At 38.8% G+C, this 19765-nt stretch overlaps 1 protein-coding gene across 2 annotated transcripts in view; it reads right to left on the minus strand.

The window, feature by feature from the left end:
* LOC106908229 (myelin basic protein-like) overlaps positions 1–18991 on the minus strand; it is a 73501-nt gene extending 54510 nt beyond the window's left edge. The window contains exon 1 of one of the 2 annotated variants that reach the window (XM_088013781.1): positions 18704–18991. The gene's annotated coding sequence lies outside the window, so the exon portion shown is untranslated. Of the gene's footprint in view, positions 1–16030; positions 18672–18703 lie in introns of those variants that run through there. The other variant, XM_088013782.1, reaches the window with a different exon arrangement.
* Positions 18992–19765: the final 774 nt, after the last annotated feature.

The raw sequence follows: 19765 nt of genomic DNA on the forward strand, positions 1-19765 counted from the left end.
ATTTTCTTACATTTCCCTTCCAAGACCAAGGTTAGAAATTAGGATTTAGAATTAGGACATGAAAACTTTATATTTAAGGCCAATTAAATTATATGATAACCTTCTAGGAATTCTTAGATTTAATTCAGTTTTTAAATTACTACAATTTTAAGTGTTTTTTTTTTTACAAGTTATTCTTTCTTTTACTAATAAATACAAGGTTTTAATTTTTGCTCTTTTTTCTGCCTGTTATTTTTTTTTCTGTTTTACTTTGTCTCTTTGTTTAAGTTCATCAGTATCAACTAAATATTTGCCAGTTATCTGGTTATTACTGTTTGCATTTGAATTAAAGTTTCAAATTGTGTGTTGTGTTTCTGGAATTAATTCTGTTTCTGGATAATATACAATATGGAGTCCCAAAAGAGACAAAAATAAATAAATACATCATGAGTTTAATGTACCACAAAACAAATAAATTATTAAATGTTTAAATAGTTTACGCAATAGACAATTCGTCTTGCTAAATGTCATCAAATTATTAAAAAACAAACTTATAACACCAGATCCAGATAAGTGTATTTAATCATTTCATGCTTCCTGTTCCGGCATCAAGGAATACTAAAGAGTAGCACATGTTGTTTTTGTGTACTTTGACATATTTATCCACATGTTGGCCTTTTGTAATTCAGCCTTCGTAGTCCTCTGGCAAAATATGAGGCGATTTTATAAAACAGTAATCACATACTGAATTTTACAAGCTGTTTTGATTGAAAGGAGTCCGTTAAAAAACGCCGCTGCGCAGACAGAAATTAGTCTAAAAAAGCCCAAGTGATTTGACACAATGAGCCAATCATAATTTGTGGCGGCGGCTGCGAGTTCAGCTCGACAAAACATGGGGGGGGCCCTCGTTCGGGCTCCGCGTGGCGGCGGAACTCTGTTTGGCTGAATGCGAGTTCTTTACAGGCCGTTTCCCTCCTGTTACACAATCGAAGCCGTCGAGATCCTGCAAAGACTCGCAAGAAGCGGCTGTTGCATAATACGATGTGAGAAAAAGGAGAGGCAGACACACACACACACACACACACAGACAGATAGAGAGGAGAGAGGCGGGGAGTAACGCTGAACTACAATTACATCCCTGCTGCAGTACTTTACAGACTAAAACACATGGAATAATATACGGCCTTTAAATTTCAGACAACATAACCTTTCATTTAAAAAGAGACAGAATGCAACAGGACAGAATGAAACGGTGCAACAAAATGTCAATTTTAATTACCGCTTTGCTGGTTGAAGGTATATAAGCTCCTGTTGCTTGCCAGCTGCATCTAAAAACACTTATCTCTGGTTATATTAAATAATCGAGATAGAAAAAGCTTTTATGATATGGCGGCTATATATGCAGGCCAGCACCTGGAAGAATCCATTACCTCTCGAAGCAGAGACAGCAGCACATATGAGCAATTATATCTCTCTGAGCCATCCATTACTCAAGGCTATTTCAAATCATTACACTTATAAGCCCATAATGCTGTTTCTTTTTTTTTATTTATTTTTTTTACCTGGCGGTGATGTGGAAAACAAATGGGACTCATTAGATTGAAAAAACCCAGTATGTTGACATAAAAAAAAAATCCACCATATGGTTTCTCTTCACGACTCCTAAGGGTGTGACTCCAACCTTCTGTTCTTTCTGAGTATTGCAGGTATTATCTATGAAGATGACAGATCATCACAGACAGATTTCCCTTTCTGAGGTAATGTCCAATCCAGTTTTGAGAAAAAAAAAAAAAACATAAATGTGTCGGTGAGGTTGTCAGCCAGACCGATCACTCTGCAGATGGGAGAAGCCGACCCACAATGAAAATCTTCTCGGGGCCACCAGCCGAAAATTTGGTTCGGCCTTCGTCTTTATTAACTGATAAAAAAGACAATCTTCCAATTTTGGAGGCGATACCTGAAGCTCGGATTTTCATCTCGCTGACTAACATATTTCAAGGCGAGGAGCAATATGATCTTCTTCTTGCACATAAACATTTTCCCACCTAAGCAGTGAATTTGTTTACGTGTATCATAACATTGCCTAGATTTTCTAGTCTATGTGTTGGAGAAACAGTGGAAATAACAAAAAGTTATGTTCTATATTCTTAAAAGTAACTAAAATTAAAAACTTATTTATAGAAGAGTTGGGGGAGGAAAAAAATCTATGTTTTAACGTAGTTGACAATCATTTATTGCCATAGGTTGGTGTACTGAATAAATAAGACAACTTTCAAACAGAACCATTGTTAACTCTATTACTCATTTTCATTAGCTCGTTCTGTGGTGTACCTCAGGGATCACTCCTTAGTCCTCTGGTATTCTCCTTTTAAATGCTTCCTTATTCAAAAAGATTTTCTACACTGTCCCTGAAGATGACTGAAATGTGATACTGTAATCTGGAATTGGCTTTTAAGGAAAAAACCAAATCACGCATGGTAAACAATATTAGCACACTATGTCTCGACTACTGCATTTCTGCATTAATGCATGTGGAAATGCAACCTTTGCATACCTTCCTACTTTTACTTCCAGTTGGATTCTGTAGCAACATTTACTAGGTCACAATATGTGACAAAGATTAGATCTTTAAACTCAGAGTATCACTGTTTTCTAACTGATTACATCTCTGTACATTAGAACCACACTTTGGACTTTGGTATATGTGACCGCCTTTGGAAGTGTCATCATTTCAATGTTGTGGTCAAAGACAGAATTTACTCGTCCTCTCTTTAAAAGTTATATCCTTTAAAAGAAACAGTATATTACAAAAAATAGGAATACCATTATTAATATTTCTTAAAATTGGATGAATACAAAAAAAATAACAATAGGCCTTCGCAGCGCTTTGCTGCTCGGGCCTAATAAATAAGAATGACCAAGAAACCTAAACCTGAAATTGACTATATGAGCAAAGCACAGTTATTCATATGCGAGGGGATTTCACAACACTAGTACAGCTCCGTTTAACCCCTGAAAGACTTCTTCAATTACGGGTTCTGTTTAGAGTGCAGTGACTAATAAAAAAAAGTGGATGTGAGGAGTCAAGTAAACAGTGTGGCTCAGTTTACTTCTCTTTTTACTGCAGCATCTCGATGCATCTAGATTTTATTGGCTAATTCCTTCCACAAAGGTAAACAATGAATTCAAAATCCGACAGTGAAGCAGATAACATGAGAGTATTTTCTTTATAAGGATTTTACACATGCAGATCCCGATTTCTCTCAGGTGGCTGTATAATACTTAGCTTAGCCGTATTGCAATGCAACTGTTCTTTGAGCTGCCTTTAATTTTCCCTATTCTTGACTTGTCAATCTTTGGAAATGGAAATTTGAGAGACTAGACAGAGCATTAAGTGAGGATGGAACATAATTGTCAGAGCTAATTGAATAGTTGCATAACACTACCTAGCATAACTAGGATTATGAACGTAACAATAACAGCCTTGATATTTTTCCCGTATACACAGATTGTCTCTTAATGTTTGAGTTAAAGCTGTTAAGGGTAGGACTGTCATGGAAAAGAGAGTCAAATCACAAACATTGTATTTTTCAATGGTTCGATGCTCCATTGTTGCTCTAGAACAGATAAGTAATGCAGGACATTTGAAAAGTAGCAATTTTAAACTCCCATGATCCATTGCCACAAAGGGATGGGTGTTTGATTTTTGACATCGAGGCCATTTAGGGAGACAAATGTTATAAAGTGATTTTCCAAACTTTATGACATTTCTGGGTAGGATAGCTGTGATGTCAGCATCCCATCATTTTATTTCTACGTCTACAGATCAACTCGCTATCCACCAATGAAGTTGAAAAACTATTTGCCTGACCCACTGTTATTGTGAATAACCAAGGTCAAGTTGGAATGCAAGGTCAAGCACCCTGCATGCTGACGTGAGTGACTCTTAATAAGCACAGACAGTAACACAGTGGTGCTCTGTAGATAATAAATCTCATGCGAAAGCAGCAGTGACCATGATTAAGAATTTTTCAACATATCCAAAAGTCTGACAGCCTGACTTAGCTGGTAACAACTACAGCACCAAATGAGGAGAAAGGATGTGCCGGTCTACGGCTTTCAATGCCACCGAGTTAAAAACATAAGATATGTAACCTACGTAAGAATCCAAACTTGACAATGGCTGCCTTATTTACAAGCATCAACTTAACAAACCCTTTTATTGAACAGAAGAAAATGGGCTGTTTAATCAGATCTTAAACAATGCAGTGGCAAAAACAAAATGAAAAACTGAATACAAAGGTATAGCTACTACAATTGTTCAATCATGCTGGTGAAACTTTGATAACAGAAACAGGCGCAATCATTACATTTCGTGTAAAAACACAAAAACCTCAACAATTTTTTTAAACGGGGAAACAGCTACTTAGGAGATTAGATACGTAACAGGTTGTTTTCAGCAAGCGCCCTCATCTCTGAGAATAAGTTAAGATCAGCAGGCCATTTGAAAACAAATATGGCCGACCATTCATTTCTATTGTTCACTTTTTAAAATAACGTTTATATACATATATAGATCTGGTTCTCTCTTTGTCAGTTGCTGTTTGAGCTCCTTGTATCACATCCTCTCTTTGCATCTTCTGCATATCTGTGTGAGAACACACACAGTAAATCTCTGCTGTGCAGCACAGTTTGCACAGTTCTCCCAGAATTTTACATCGAGCTTCTGTAACCGTGGCAAATATGTTCGATTTGATAAAGCCCCTCCGCAGCATATCGCTGCAAAACACGCAGACGTGCCCAGTTATCTGACTGGAACACGTGACGCCCCCCCTGCCATTGTGTGGCTCCTTTGTTTTGCTCGAGGTTTGCTCTTGTGCCCTTCAAACAACAGCTTATTTTAACCCTCCGACTGCCTGCAGTTACAGCACCATGTTAAGAGCTACTGTGGAAGTCGGTTACGTAATGAAAGCGGGGCATGTTTGCATGCACGTCTGGGGGAAGACGGGAGCCGGGGAGGAACGAGGAGAGGAGAAACAACCACGTATTTACACCCAGCAATCTGCAAGTGAAAGTATGTTGTTGGTCTGAGGAGATATGAGGCCAAATGTCAGCAGGTGTTACAATGGAAAGCAATACAGCATAAACAAACTGGGACGTCAAACCTTAAGGACAGTATTTATTTTTTTTCGCTTTTTTATTCTTTCAGTTCTATTTTCTATATATTTTTTATAACTTGCTTTAAATGTTTCAAGGTGCAGTTTTTAAACTCTTCATGCTTCAACATTTTGTGTTGTTTTCCACAGAGGCCATCAGCACTTCATGCATGCTAGTCATGCACATGGACATGCATACATGTTTTGGTCTTTTTGCAATCCATTTGTATGTTCTGGCCATTTTAAAATACATATGATATTTGTGAATGTAGTTCATAGCACAAAATTGAATTCACAGTGAATTTTCTCTTATCCTAATATTTGGATAAATGTCCAAATTTCCATGTTTGACACTTTTCTGCTACAAATTTCACTTATTCATGAAGGTGTTGATGTTTTGGGAGAGCTTCTTTATCAACGGGTATCCTCCCAGGCCGCTCTGATGTCAGATTAACTTCACTGTGTTTCGACATCTTCCAGTTTCTGATAAACTTGAGCCTCAGTGATTGTTGCATTGTTCCTAAACAGTGTAATCAAATACAGTTCGAGTCCGACGGTCACATGAGGTGTTCCAATTAGACGAAGGCCTTAAACAACCATCAGACTAGTTTTGGAGTACTTCTTTGATGGCCTCCATCAAGCCTCAATCGCATAGAAATGAATGGAAAACAGGATTATTTTGTAGGATTCTGTGCACAGAAAGCAACAAATTTAAATTAGTTCTATCGTCTCTGATAAGAGTTGCAGACAAATATCCAGCCGAAATCGAACCTAAATGTTGCTTGTGACTAAGTTTACAGCTTGCTAAGTAAACTTATATAATACATATTTGAGCTTGTATGTTATTAAAATCAAAAATCGCAACAGAATTCAAATTTGTGCATAAGCCTGTCGCAATAAACAATTTATCAATTCACGACATTTAACTGAAGTCCTCAAAGGGGTGCGGGTTTTAATGTTTTTATCTTTTTTAATCTGTTTCAAAATGTCTTCCTCTTTCTCACTGTTTCGGTGATTTTAATGTTTTTATCTTATGTTTTTTAAATCTCTTTCTCTGTCTCACATGCTGTTTTTATTTTAATTATGTAAAGCACTTTGAAATGCCTTGCTGCTGAAATGTGCTATACAAATAAAATTTGATTGATTGATTGATTGATTGATCAATTAATTGCGTAACAAACTAAAACGAGTTTGATCATTTCTTCTCTGATGATTAATATTTTTTGAATGGCAGTTTTATTTGCACCATAATCCGTTTTATTTATTGATTTTGGTTCTTTCTATACTTTGGATAGTCAAAATGTCTTCCAGGTCCAGTGTTAAGTGTTCTGCACTAAATTAAAGATAGTTTAGTCTTTGAAAGGGCGAACTTGCCTTATCGGGCGATTATCAATATATTACTTGAAAATTGTATTGAAACGATAATACTATACTGTATTGCAGTAACTACAATGACAATTTATCGCCCAGCAAAATGAGTTTTTGTGACCAGCCTGCTTGTGCGAATCATTTTTGTTTTGAAGTTGCACGATAAGCGAACACTGGATGTTGCTAAGGGAAACTTTGGGTTTCTGTACAGCAGCTTTAACAAACAAACTGGTCTGGGTTTCACAACACTTGTATTATTTTTCAGGTTCTATCAATGGATGTAATCCAGAGCATAAAGATACAGATTCCAAGAAAAGCCCAGAGCTCATTTCACAGGTGGCTGAACAACGACACCAATGTGACGGGTCCAGCACAGAGAACAGTGAGCATTAATCAGCAGGAGCTTATCTACCTAACGAAAGAAGTCCTCCTTGCATTTTAACAATGTTTCCTCTGTGAGTTATTGATCCGTAAAGTTTGACCCCCGAGGAGAAGATGTGGAGCTCTTAATGATTTTCAGAGAAGGATGTCTCTCTCGTGCCAACTCGTATTTGTGTGTGCAAGAATAAGCTAAAAGTTTAAGACATTTTACAAGCTACATCTTCGTTAAGGAACCTCCATTGAGATAATAATTTCAGCCTTTCTGTTTACATATCACCAATTATCAGAACAATTGGAGCTGATTCAGCTGATGCTGCAGGTTAGGAAGATAACTGGATGAACAGCATGGTTTAACTGCTTTTAGAAAAACATTTAATATTTAGCGATAACATTTCATTATAATAGGTATAATAAGGCCATCAATAATAGGGAACTAAAGTGTGGTCAGATAGTAGTTATCAAAGATTTATTGATTACCATAAAAGTCCTCTAAATTAGAATAGATCTTAATTTAGCATCAGAGGTTAACCACAATAAAATTGTCATAAAAGACATCTGATATTTGGCCAATTGTTATTCCAATAGGAGCTCTCGTTTTTTTTTTCTTTCTTTTTTTTCTTCCTTTTTGAGAGTCAGAATTGATTCCGGTTATTTAAAACCAGACACATATATACACTGAACTGACCTCAGAATATCTATCTATCTATCTATCTATCTATCTATCTATCTATCTATCTATCTATCTATTTTTATTTATTTATTTTTTATCAAGGTTTATATTTGCGTTCTAGACTTTGCTGTTGTGAAGGGTGGAGATTTTTTTATGGGGTTTTTTCGGCAGCAGGAGAGGGAGCTGCTCAGCGTCAAGGGATGTAATCTACCTAAGCAGCCAAGATGGAAACACACACACACACACACACACACACACACACACACACACACACACACACACACACACACACACACACACACACACACAGTCAAAATGAGCCTTAAGAGAAAAAGACATCTTTACATTGAGTATTCCTAATAATCTCTGCTTTATGACAAGTTAGTAATAAATATTGCGCTGTTACTGCCGCCTACACCATTAGTTTTTTTTTATTTATATTTTTTTTATTTTTGATGCATAAGCAAAAAGCACCAGCTGCGTTTTGCATCAGTTTTCGAGGAAACATGCTTATTTTGCAAAAAAAAAAAAAAGCCTTTTAACTATTTTGCTTCAACAGAGTAACAGTGGTGAAACTAGAGCTGCTTAATGAGGCATAGCAAGCCTGCAGTTTGGTTCATGACATATATGCAGCTCACAGCTTGTTAGCCATAGTTTCAAAACAGAATTATTCTAACAAGAGTGATGGGTGGCACCTACTTAAATTCAGTGCCATGAACTTATGTTGTTTTTTTTTTTTGAAAGCAGATGAATTTGCCTTTCTTGTAGACGAGGGATTGATGTAGAAATGGCTGCGCTACGTACAGCCAGAGAAACTGCCTGTCACTCCAGGACTTTTTGCACTTCTCAACAAAGAAAAAACAAAACAAAACAACTATAGGAAAATAATATGTTAGCAATTATAAAATTGAAACTCTTGAGACCAGAAAATTCCTCTCCTTTACAACAGCTCAATAGAGAAGCTGCAAACGTCATCAAATGTCAGGCTCTGAACTTCGGGATATGTTATACGAGCAAGCATTTTAAGTAGCTTCGGGTCGATTTCTGGTTTCTTGGCACCCCGACATTTTACAACGTTGGTTTCAAAACAATATCTGTCGTAACGTTCTTTACAGCGAGAGCTCGGAAAGTTCCAGAAGAGCCAGAGATTTTTCCAGATGTGCGGAAAAGAATAACGCTGCTCTTCCCTTCCCCTATTTGTTCCTGCCCACAGCTGGTCAGCTGGCTGAAAGAAGGCCACCACACTGTTCCTTTGCTTACAATAAAGGCAAATCTGGAATGACAGAAAATTGTCCTAGTGGTGAAAAACATGTTAAGTCTTCAGACAGAAACTCAATGAATACAACCCATCACTGTCAGGGCAAATCAACCAATCACAGACCAGTTTCAAGCAGATAGATGCGCTAATTATGTTAGATAAAACCAGTTTATGTTGCACTATGAGGATCAGAGCAGCAAGAAAGGATAATATTCCGAGAAATAGGTACTTTTAGATAGCTGTGATTATAGTCTGTATTTTTGTCTCCAGGCTATTATTCAAAATAATACAACATCCAAGTATCCATTGTCTATAACCATCTGTGTTTTTAAATGAAAACAATTATATCAAATTATATTTCTTTTTTATTCTGTAATTTATTAATATTTTTAACCTTTATTTTACCAGGATAAAAACCCACTGAGATTAAAAACCTCTTTTTCAGAGGAGTCCCTGCCAAGAGGCAGCAACAACGATGGCACACCAAATAATTAATAAATAAGAAATCAAAAAATACCCTGCACTGCGATGGACCGGTGACCTGTCCAGGGCGTAGACAGCTGGAGGTAGGCACCAGCACCCCACATGACTCCAATGGGTAAAGAAAATGGATGGATGGATGGATGGAATATACCCTGAAATTGTTATTTTTACATAAGATGACAATCTCTCACCACTTCATGCCTACTTTCCTCTGGCTTTTATAAATAGGTAGGATTTCTTGCTAGGAACTAAAAAAAAAAAAAAACAGTTCTAGAAAAGCAAGTCAAACAAAAGTAATTGTAGCCACTATATTCGGTTAAAATAGCTTAAAATAGCTTTACTTTACTAAAGCAACCAACAAGCCGACTGTAGCAGAGCCACTGTGGCTGCAGTTTAATTACAGACACATATTCTCTGGCAGGCTGCAATCCAAAGTGTTTAAATAGTCTTAAGTGTGGTGGCGTTTCTCTATTGTCTTCTTGAAGCCACAAACACACATGATGCACAATTTATGTGTTATGTCAGTCACTGCCCAGCATTCCTTCTGAAACGCACGAGCCACAAAACAACCGGATTTATCGTACAATACAATAAGTTTAATCACGACAGGAACAACCACAGTGGGGTTATATTCACACTTCTTGAAAGCTTTTCCCATGTCATTATCTTCATGAGTTTAATACTTATGATATTTAACATGTAAAGTCATTTACGGACTAATTTGCTTCGAATTATTCATGTGGATTAAATGGGGCAGAATCAACTTCAGCATTAACATTAATTATATCACCAATCTCACTAGTGCAATACTTAAATCTAAATGTTTTTGGTGCAACCGCAAAAATGTTCAACTGCATCACTTGAACGAAGTTACAGCTCAAGCACGTGCTAGCAATCCTACTTTTTTTTTTTTTTTTTAGACTTTCTTTAGCATATTGTGTGGAAAAACTCAGACAATCATGACCCTGTGAGGAATACGGCAGAAAATGTGACAGTTTTTGGAATCACATCTGCAGGTTTAGCAGCCAGACCAAACGCCATGTGATAAGACGTCTAAAATCAGCTGCTGCCTCTACGCTCGTCGTGCCAGAATCACTTAATCATCATGGCCGTCGTCACTACTCCTCACGGGTAGCGGCGGTAGTCTGGTTGGAGTGAGTAAGCGAGGACAGCTGTACGTGGGACCGGGCTGGGGGATGAGTTTCCGTTTCTGTCAGTTTTGTACACTCAGGCGTGACTGACTGCAGCAGCTTCTGTGTGCAGATAAACAATGTTTGGCCCGCGGGCCAAAGCAGTCTGTCTGGAACATTAAAGTGTCTTTGCTCTCTAACCGTAAGGAGATGAGGTTCGCTCTCGTCCAAATCGGTGACGTCGAGCAGACCGCGGTGCTTCCTGGCTCTCGTTCTCGCTCACAGCTGGACGTCTGCAGGAGGAATGTAACGCTGCCGCTGTTTACTCTGCACACATTTTTTGCTCTGGGATATTTTTCTGAGCCCCACAAAGGCTCGAGAGGAAATAAAAACCTCGAAGGTTCGATGATGTGTATAGATATTGCTCTGTTATTTCAAACCGATGTTTGCTGTGATGTGTTACTCGCCGGCTCGCCTTTCAAAGTCTTACTGAGACAGCCTGGGTGCCTCCTGAGGGCATGGACGCAATTCTCTGCGGTGGAGATTTACAGCCACATCATTCTAGGCTTGCGCTCTGAAAATTCAAACTGTGGCCTCTTTATTTAGATCTGGAAGAAAAATAAAGAAAATATAATACTCCTGTAGGATTTCTGTTACCCTTACTCCATGCCAAAGAGAGCTGTTAACTCCCACAGTAAACAGTCCTTTGTTTCTGCCTCCCACTCCACAATTACTGCTAAAGCTTTTACACCTTTTCAGAACACCATGACTGTGAAACATCTCCTAATTACAGCTCTACAACACACTCGCTAGTTTGGCACGTCACACATGAATGTAAAATGCCTACATGCTAAAATTCAATCAGTTTTGGACCAGTCAAAACAGACGGGGCGTTCTGAGAGTAGTAGATTTTAAAAGACAAGAAAGAAGAGGCCCAGTTCAAACCCGGCATCACTTGACTAGGTGTGTAACAGCACACAAACATCAAAACTCGGTTAGTACGTATCCTTTAAAGTCATGGATCGTTCATATTCTATTTGCTTCAGTGACGAGAAACAAATATTGTAGAGGGGTGAAAAACAAGTCAATAGTATATTAAAAGAATAAGTAAGAAAATAGGCACCCCAACATAATTTTTACTTTTGTATCTTTAATTTCTTATTGGAATAAGTTCTTTAGTGTCGTTTTAGTTAGTCCTATGCAATTCCACACACAACCGCTAGGGGCGCTGTCCCGTTGGTGGCATAGAGAAGATTGAGCACACAAGAAGAATAAATCGTCCTGTTGAATGTCAAGAAAGCTCAACGTGTGTCTCGTCTTTCTCATACCACAGGTCAGTAGTTTTCTTGGAAGAGTTGAAAAGGTTATTAAATCGAATCTCAACTAATGAGTCGCGTAGTTCCTTTTGTGATTGTTGTACGAAAACGGGACTTGTTATGAAGGCTAAAGCTAGCGGGCCTCTACACGTGTGTGAGCTAGCTGAAGAACTGCAGAGTTCATTTGAACTTGTGTTTTGCACTTTTTGAGAGAGTTCTCACTCAAAATACATTATTTTGGTTTCTTTATTGTATTTTATGTGATTCTTTTTCAATCAATCAATCAAATTTTATTTATTTTTTATGGGTTTGTTGCAAAAACCAGATAAACTAGGTATTTAGAACGTATGTGAAGCTGAGTACCGAGACACAATATGAAAGGAGCATTGCGGGGACAAGGTATTGAATTTAAAGCACTAACCACAAAATTAATATAGTTTGGATAAGTAACATCTATTTGTGAATTAATTGTGTAATTTGATAGAATTCATAATGCATGTTAAAAGAATGATTGTTTGGTTTAAAAGTATATTACAGTCATTTCTGATGTAACGAAGCTAATGGTTCTCTACCTGAAGTATGTTGTATGAAGTGTGTTTATAACACAAGAAGAATAAATCTTCCAGTTGAATTTGAAGGAAGCTCAACGTGTGTGTCTCATCTTTCTCATACCACAGCACCACACTTTGAAGGAACATCATTCTGTACATTACCCTCAGCCATCCAAGGTTTCAGGGTAACACACACACACACATAAATAATTTTTTATATTTTATTCACAAATTAATGTTTGTACTTATGCCTAAGAAGAATTTAGAGACCAATTAACTAAACAGTGGTGATTTCAGACTGTGGCAGGAAGCCGGACCAGCCGGAGAGAAACCTGCAAACAGAAAACTACCTTTTGATAAATATAAAATCTAATTACAAAATGTATTTTTGACATTTGCTTAAAGTAGAAGCCGAAACTACTTTAAGCAAAAGAAGGGAGAAGACATGGGGCATAGGTCAGCTATCTTTTTGGACTATGGGAGGAAGTCAGAGAACCCGCTGAAGCACTCGGAGAACATGCAAACCCATGAAGACAGACGAACCCAGGCAGGGATTCAAACCCAGGGAACGGTTCTCTTCACAAAAATAAATGTTTTAATCACACTAACAGAATTTAGAGACCAATTGACTAAACAGTGGTGATTTCAGACTGTGGCAGGAAGCTGGAGCGCCCGGAGAGAAACCTGCAAACAGGAAACCTGTCAAATCTTTTTACCCTTCTCTCCCATAAATTTAAGTCAGACACATGTTTGGTCCCAGTCAGATTTCTCCAGCCTCAAAACGGTTACTAATTAGGTCTTCTAGGATTTTTTTCTTCTTCTGAATTTATTATATTTAGCTCCTCTCCAAAGGCACCTTTAACATCTTTCAGAGGAGGGGTTGGAGAAACTGAAACATCAGGTGTCCGATCATTCCATCATTTCTTCACTTCTTCACTTGTATATGCAGATCAATCCATTTTGGGACATGTCTTTACTGCTGTCGCTGTCTGCAATGAAGACATGTTCATTGTCAGCCTTAGTGGTTTGTTCTCCTTTTATTAAATAACAGTAGAAATTGGTAAGCTTTGAATCCCCACAGATGACGGAGGACAGGTGGTACCTCTCCGTTCCACCTTCACATTCTGCAGGCACGCCCACGGTCTGATTGAAAACTACTTGGTGTTTCCTGGTCAACCTATGCAGAAAAACACCAGCAAGTTGTTATCGGTCAGGCAATATTTTTTCTGCAAGGCTGACCCACAGCCTGAAGAGCGATGTTTGCACCCCAAATCCAACCACATGTTAAAAAGGGAAACTATGTTGGTTGGAAACGTTGCCGGTGGAAGGGCAACCAGGGGGCTGTTGTTCAGGAGCTCAAGGAAAGTAGTTCCACAGTTTGAGCAAGAGTTTTTGGTGTATAGCTCTCTCTGCGTCACCACTAAAAGAATCCAACCAGACCAGCACAGACTCCATCAAATATTTGATGTCATAGCCCTTTCCCACGTCTTCTCCCTCAGCTCCTTCAGAACTGGGGATAGGTCTTTCTGACAAAAAGTTTGCCGGGCTGACGGAGAGCTGAGAGGATGAGACTCCCACAGCATTGGATGGACGATGCCTCCAGAAAAACCCTTTCCTGAGCGAGACACCGTCTGGTGACGCTCAGGTTTAGGACACTCTGGAATGTAGCATTCACCCAGCTGTTGTGGAGTTCATTGGAGAACTTAAGGAAGTTCAGTTCTCCTCCGCTTGTCCTTGTTCTGCAGCTGCTGTCCTCCCTACATCTGGGATATCCAACTTTATCTACTGAATTAATGTCAGGGGAACAGAAAACCGCGAATCCAACGGTAATCTTAGCATTTAGAGATGTTCTTTGGGACAAATTAACTTCCATTTCCATCTGAAATACGTTCCCCATCCAGGGAACTTGGGATTTGAAAGACGCTAGTAAAAGTGCTCTTCAGAGAAATTTTGTCTATAGTAAAGGAAAGAGATGGAACCAACGAAACCAAAGCTTGTGCTGTCACTTCAGCCACAGCTTTGGCTGCGAGGTCAGCCACAGACAAATCTTCCCCAGCCGGGTTAGATTTTTCTGCGATTGTACTCTCAAACTCACGGTGTACCGTAGTCTTCGAACAAACTTCCCCAGCCAGGTCAGTTTGTTCAAAGACAATACGATTCTTACTATCTTGTACACTCTCAGTCGGTTGTTGAGAGCAAACCTCCCCAGCCGACTCAGTTTGTCCAGAGACAGTACCGTTGTCCTCTGTACTGTCTCGTACAGACGACGAGATAGAGTCTGAGGCATAGACATCACAGACATCCGTCGTCTTTTCAGAACAAACCTCCCCAGCCGGGTCGGTTTGTTCTTTGGTATTGGATGGAAGACCTTTCCAAAACAAATCGTCCTTGTCATCCTGATGGTTACCTTCGTTAAAATCCTTTCCTGGAAAGTACCAATTGTACGCTTTCTTCAACCCCGTGGTTACAGCATAACCAATGCCCCAACCAAGTGGGATAAACAAGGGAACGAGCACCTTCGAAAAACTAAACATCATTGCTCCACCCAAATCTGAATCTCCAAGAACTGTCTGGATCCTGACTGATGCTTTGAGATTCGAACTCACTGGACTTCTGGTGCGCAATGTCTTGCTTCTGATTGTTGCTATGGATTATTCATGTATTAGTCATTACACAGTGCTAGGAACAGTCTGTGACTTATTAAATTTATTTTTTAAATTTTCACAGACAATTTAATGCTGTGACTATTTTGTCAAACATAACAAACAAAAATCACCGGAGATTCCAAATACAGATAATTTGTCTTAATCAAGAGTCACTTTTTAAAACGGTCTCCAAAGCAGATTCAATCAGCTCTCAACAAAAAGAGAAATACCCAACACAGAAAAGAACCATACCGATACCCAGTGGTGAATAAAACGCCGACTGCTGAAAGAATGTCTTTTCTACTTTTTTTTCCAATAAGTAAAACTATTTCATCAGCTGCAAAACATCTTTTGAAGTAATCCAGATAACTGTTTAAGCAGTTCAAAGCACCTGCCAGCAGTGGTTAATTTATTTTTTTTACTCTTCGTAGGCAAAATTCTGAAAATCCCACTGTGTGAGGGGATGTTAAAATCCAGTTCAAATTGGGCTTTGACTGGGCCACTGTAACACATATATCTAATCTAAACAATTTTCCTGTAGGGTCTTTGTCCCCCTGAGAGTTGAACCTCTAACCTAATCTAAAGTGCTTTGCCCCCTCTTGACAGGTTTCGCTCTCTGATGAAGAAGAGCACCCATACATGATACTGCCACCACCATGTTTCACCTTGGGAGTCGTGTTACTTTTACAGAGAATATCTCTGTAGGTGTCAGAGTAAAAAGGAACTTCCTTTCACTTCACATTTATAACCATATTGAAATTTGAATTTACAAACTTCAAACTGTCAAACAAGATCATTTTTACCACCAAATATATATAAAAAATAAAAATAATCATGAATCAGTAGAGACATTTTAACTCTACAACGCCAATACTTCACAACACGACACAACCAGCGATGGCAAAAAATGCTCCACAGAGCACCACACCTTGGGCAAATCCAAACAAAGCCTCTGTGGCGATACACAGGTGGAGTTCCTGCAGCGCGTAATGCAACTCAACCTGTCTGCCAAGAACAAGAACAGACGCAGACAAGGCGGGAAGTGAGCAAGAAGAGGAAGAGTACGAGCGTGAGAGCACGGAAGTGAACTAACCTCAGTTTGTCACCTGTAAACGGCAGATGTACCATGTGGATGTGGTGCACTCGGCGGGCAGGAGGAAAACAAACATCTCTCAGCACAGAAAGCTGAGAACGGGGAGGCGAAAGGTTTCAACACGACCGCGCAGCAGAGGAATGCCGAGCAAGGCATGTGATTGTGTAAGCACACACCTCTTGACATTCTTCCCGCTGGCTGAGGCAAATCCTGTGAAATTTAATGGAGAGCGTTCCTTCCCCGCTCCGCTCAGGTAGCTGTGGGCAAACTATGATGTTCTCCCCCCCTCCCAACTATATGGAAGTAAGTCATGGCAAATGTTGAACGCTTTCAATCATTAAGCTCCCCGATGTGCCACTAAGACGAACAAGATATCTCTATCTGCAAAGAAATGGAAAGTGCTGTAAGTTTTCAGCTTGGCCCTAAATCTGTGTAGCTCGACCAAGAAGTCACTCGTGTGTGAGTGCGTTATTTAAAGCACATGAAAAGCAACCGCAATAAGCAAATAGGAAACAGCTATTGCCACCGCTGTTGTTTACCGTATTAAAATTTCAAACGTGATTTTCAGGCTTCGCTGCAAGAGACTCGGCTGATTTGTCCGCTATCAGTGTCATCGCCAGACTGAATTTTAGGTGAATCAAAAGAGCCGGTGTAGGTTCTACTGGTGAGTGTTTGTCTTTTGTGTATTGTTGCGTAACAGTGTTATTCAAAGGTTAGTTTCTCAAAGGTTTTATGTTGAACGGACAAGCCTCCTGATTGACAGCAAGCCAGTTTGTCCACCGCTTGCCGCAAACCTGCACCACTACGCAACAACAATAACAACAATAACAGGTTAGCAACTTTCTAGAAAAACACAAAAAGTAAAAGTAACAATTTACAAATCGAACAGATCGGATCAGAGTGTCAATTTTTCCCTTCATCGACTCAGACTGGAGAGCAGCTGATAAAAACACTGAAAAATCAGATTTTTTTTTTTTTGTAATTTATTATAATCTTTAAAATTATCAACTACTTTAAATTCCCGTCTATAAACACAACAATCAACAGAATCTTAGAATTTTAGATATATAGATAGATCATCAGTTTATAATCTCATGCTTGATAAATACCCCGCAAGAATCCATTCATAATACTTATAAAATACAGAATACATAGTCATGTTAATATTTCCTGAATCGACTAATATCCCACTGATTCAAGCTGTACATGTCTGTGCATACTCAAATGTACACACAGAAATGGGTTGTAATTCTTGAAGAAATACTATGAATTTCAATGCTTTAAGGGTCTAATGCATGGCAGATTTAAGAAAACAGTATTTATTAAGAACAAAAGCTAAAGTACTCTTATTAATGAGGCAGAAAGAAACTGGCAACAGACTGGAATCAGACATTTTTTGCTCGAGCGCCTCCAATCTGGCAGTCAGCAGGTCAAACTGCGAAAACATGGGGTTTTTTTCTCGTCTTACCAGCACATGTAAAATCAGACTATTTGCTGTCTAAAACCATCAAACATCTCCTTTGATGCATGTGTTTTGAGTTTATTAAAATCAATCAGACATAGGTTAGAGGCATCCATTAGAAACACGTCACACTTCTATGTATGAAATATGGATTATGTTAAAATTAGAATGGCAAGACCAAAGAAATACAGAAATTGGTATCAGCTGGGATCAGCCTGATCAGAACATCGCTAGTTCAAATGACAGATCAATGAGTATTGCATATCATTCTGATTATAAGTAGTAACACACTCAGAATAACCCATTACAAACTGCTTTTGAGAATAAAGCTGACAATGTGTGCATATTGTTTCGGGATAGCAAATAGCACATGACCAAAATGTGGGCACCATTGGTTAGAAGCAAAACCAGAAACAACCACCTGAAACACCACCACCAGAGTCAGTTTTAAATTTTTCAAATTTAGAGGTAGTGAAACTTCACAATATTATGTCATGTCTCATGTTGGAGGATTAATACCCTGCATGACTGGACTCATAATAATAAAAACATCGGCACAAATAATGCTCAAAGAAACGTCATTATATTTAATACTGCTTGTATTGTTACAGCTGATTGTTGGCCCACTTATTCCAGCTTTGCACACATTTCCGGTAGCAGCGAGTCAGAATTCTATAACAAAACAAGAAAAATCCCCGAATGAAGTCGTACTTCGACGGTTTAAGGTAAGCCGAATTGAAGAAATATAAAATATGTCCTCAACAGTTTCTTAGTCTTTCTAAATACTTTGAAGCTCAACGGCAGAGCTTAAACAATCGCTAAATTGTGCGATTTGTTAAGGAGGTTCGGAGCGGAAGTTAAAGCTGGGAGGACCACAGTGGCACATGACAGACCAAGCGTTGTGACAGTTCTGTGAGATGCTTAAAGACACTTTACACTGAGCTTGTTACGATTTAAAAAATAAATACATTAGCACATAAAAAAATTAAAAATCCCATTTCGCCTCAGAGTTTTAAACGTCTTTTACGCTATACGTAAACAAGTCGACGTGGATAACATGTTTACTATGGTTACACCACGTAACCTCCGGTCGTAAAGATGTAGATCTACAACCAAACAGCACTAACATCACCGTGGCATGCTTGCATGTGTTTGTCTACAACAACTGCTTTCTCACAACAGTGAATGTTATCAGTTTGTGTGCAACATACCCTTCTCCGGTTAGTCTGTGTCAAATACATCCACAGTTGAGTCTTGCACTGGATGTAGACCAAACTGTAAGTCTTCTTTCAGCAGAGGTTCACAGTGGAGTTATTATTATTGTTTATATATATATATATATATATATATATATTCCCTTTCACAGCATTGTTCAGAAGAGCGCCTTCCTCCCCCTCCTATCTGATTTAAAAGCGGTTACAGCTCTCACCCTCCTCCCCAAAAGTGTCTCCGTTAGTTAAAAAACAGAAAGAAAAACAGCGTATCCGTGCTTCCTGATTGAGGTGAAGCGGTGATGATGATGTTTTGCAAGGGGTGGGGCGGAATGCAGCGTCGAGTCCGCCAAGAAATGAAGCCTTCAGAGGCGCGTTGGTGCACGTCTGTGCATGACTATTATGACTACAGTCAGGGTTGCGTGTGCTGCTGATATACATTTTCTTTTTTGCAACATATTTTCTGTGTAATGTGTAGCAATGTTTTAACAGGATCTTACACACAAACAGCGCAATCAGCAGCACAGCTTGTACAGTCGCTCTATACCAAGAAGTGTAAGAAGTTGCGCAATACTTCCAAAATCACAAAGACCTTGCCCGTGGGCGCCGTCAGGTTAGATGGGAGGGGGCGGGGGCAAAGGGTTCTCAAACATGCGGACATGCATTCTTTTGTATCATTCTACATACTGGCTTACAGTTAATGATTAAAATAAATGAAACTGTTAGGCTCTGTTTGAGGGCAGGAGTCATTTTGCATGTGATTCACTTCACTTTAATAGAAAGAACTGCAGATTTTATCATGATGAAACATGCATTTTATTGGTGTATCATGTAATAGTCTAACAATCGTCATACAACTGGGAGAGCGTGGTCTTCTCTTTTATCGTCTCTTTTTTAGCGAATAAAATCTGATAAGTGTGGCGTGCATTTGTATTCAGCCCCATTGGTAAAAGGGGCAGTATTATGTAAAATTGACTGTTTTGAGCTCTAACATCATGCTATTCCTTCCTCAAAAACATACCTGGATAGTTGCCTTAATTTTTTTCATGCATGGTTGAGAAA

Source organism: Poecilia mexicana, unplaced genomic scaffold, assembly GCF_051168715.1.
Source record: "Poecilia mexicana isolate PSO_F unplaced genomic scaffold, ASM5116871v1 scaffold_16, whole genome shotgun sequence".
NCBI classification, from domain to species: domain Eukaryota; kingdom Metazoa; phylum Chordata; class Actinopteri; order Cyprinodontiformes; family Poeciliidae; genus Poecilia; species Poecilia mexicana.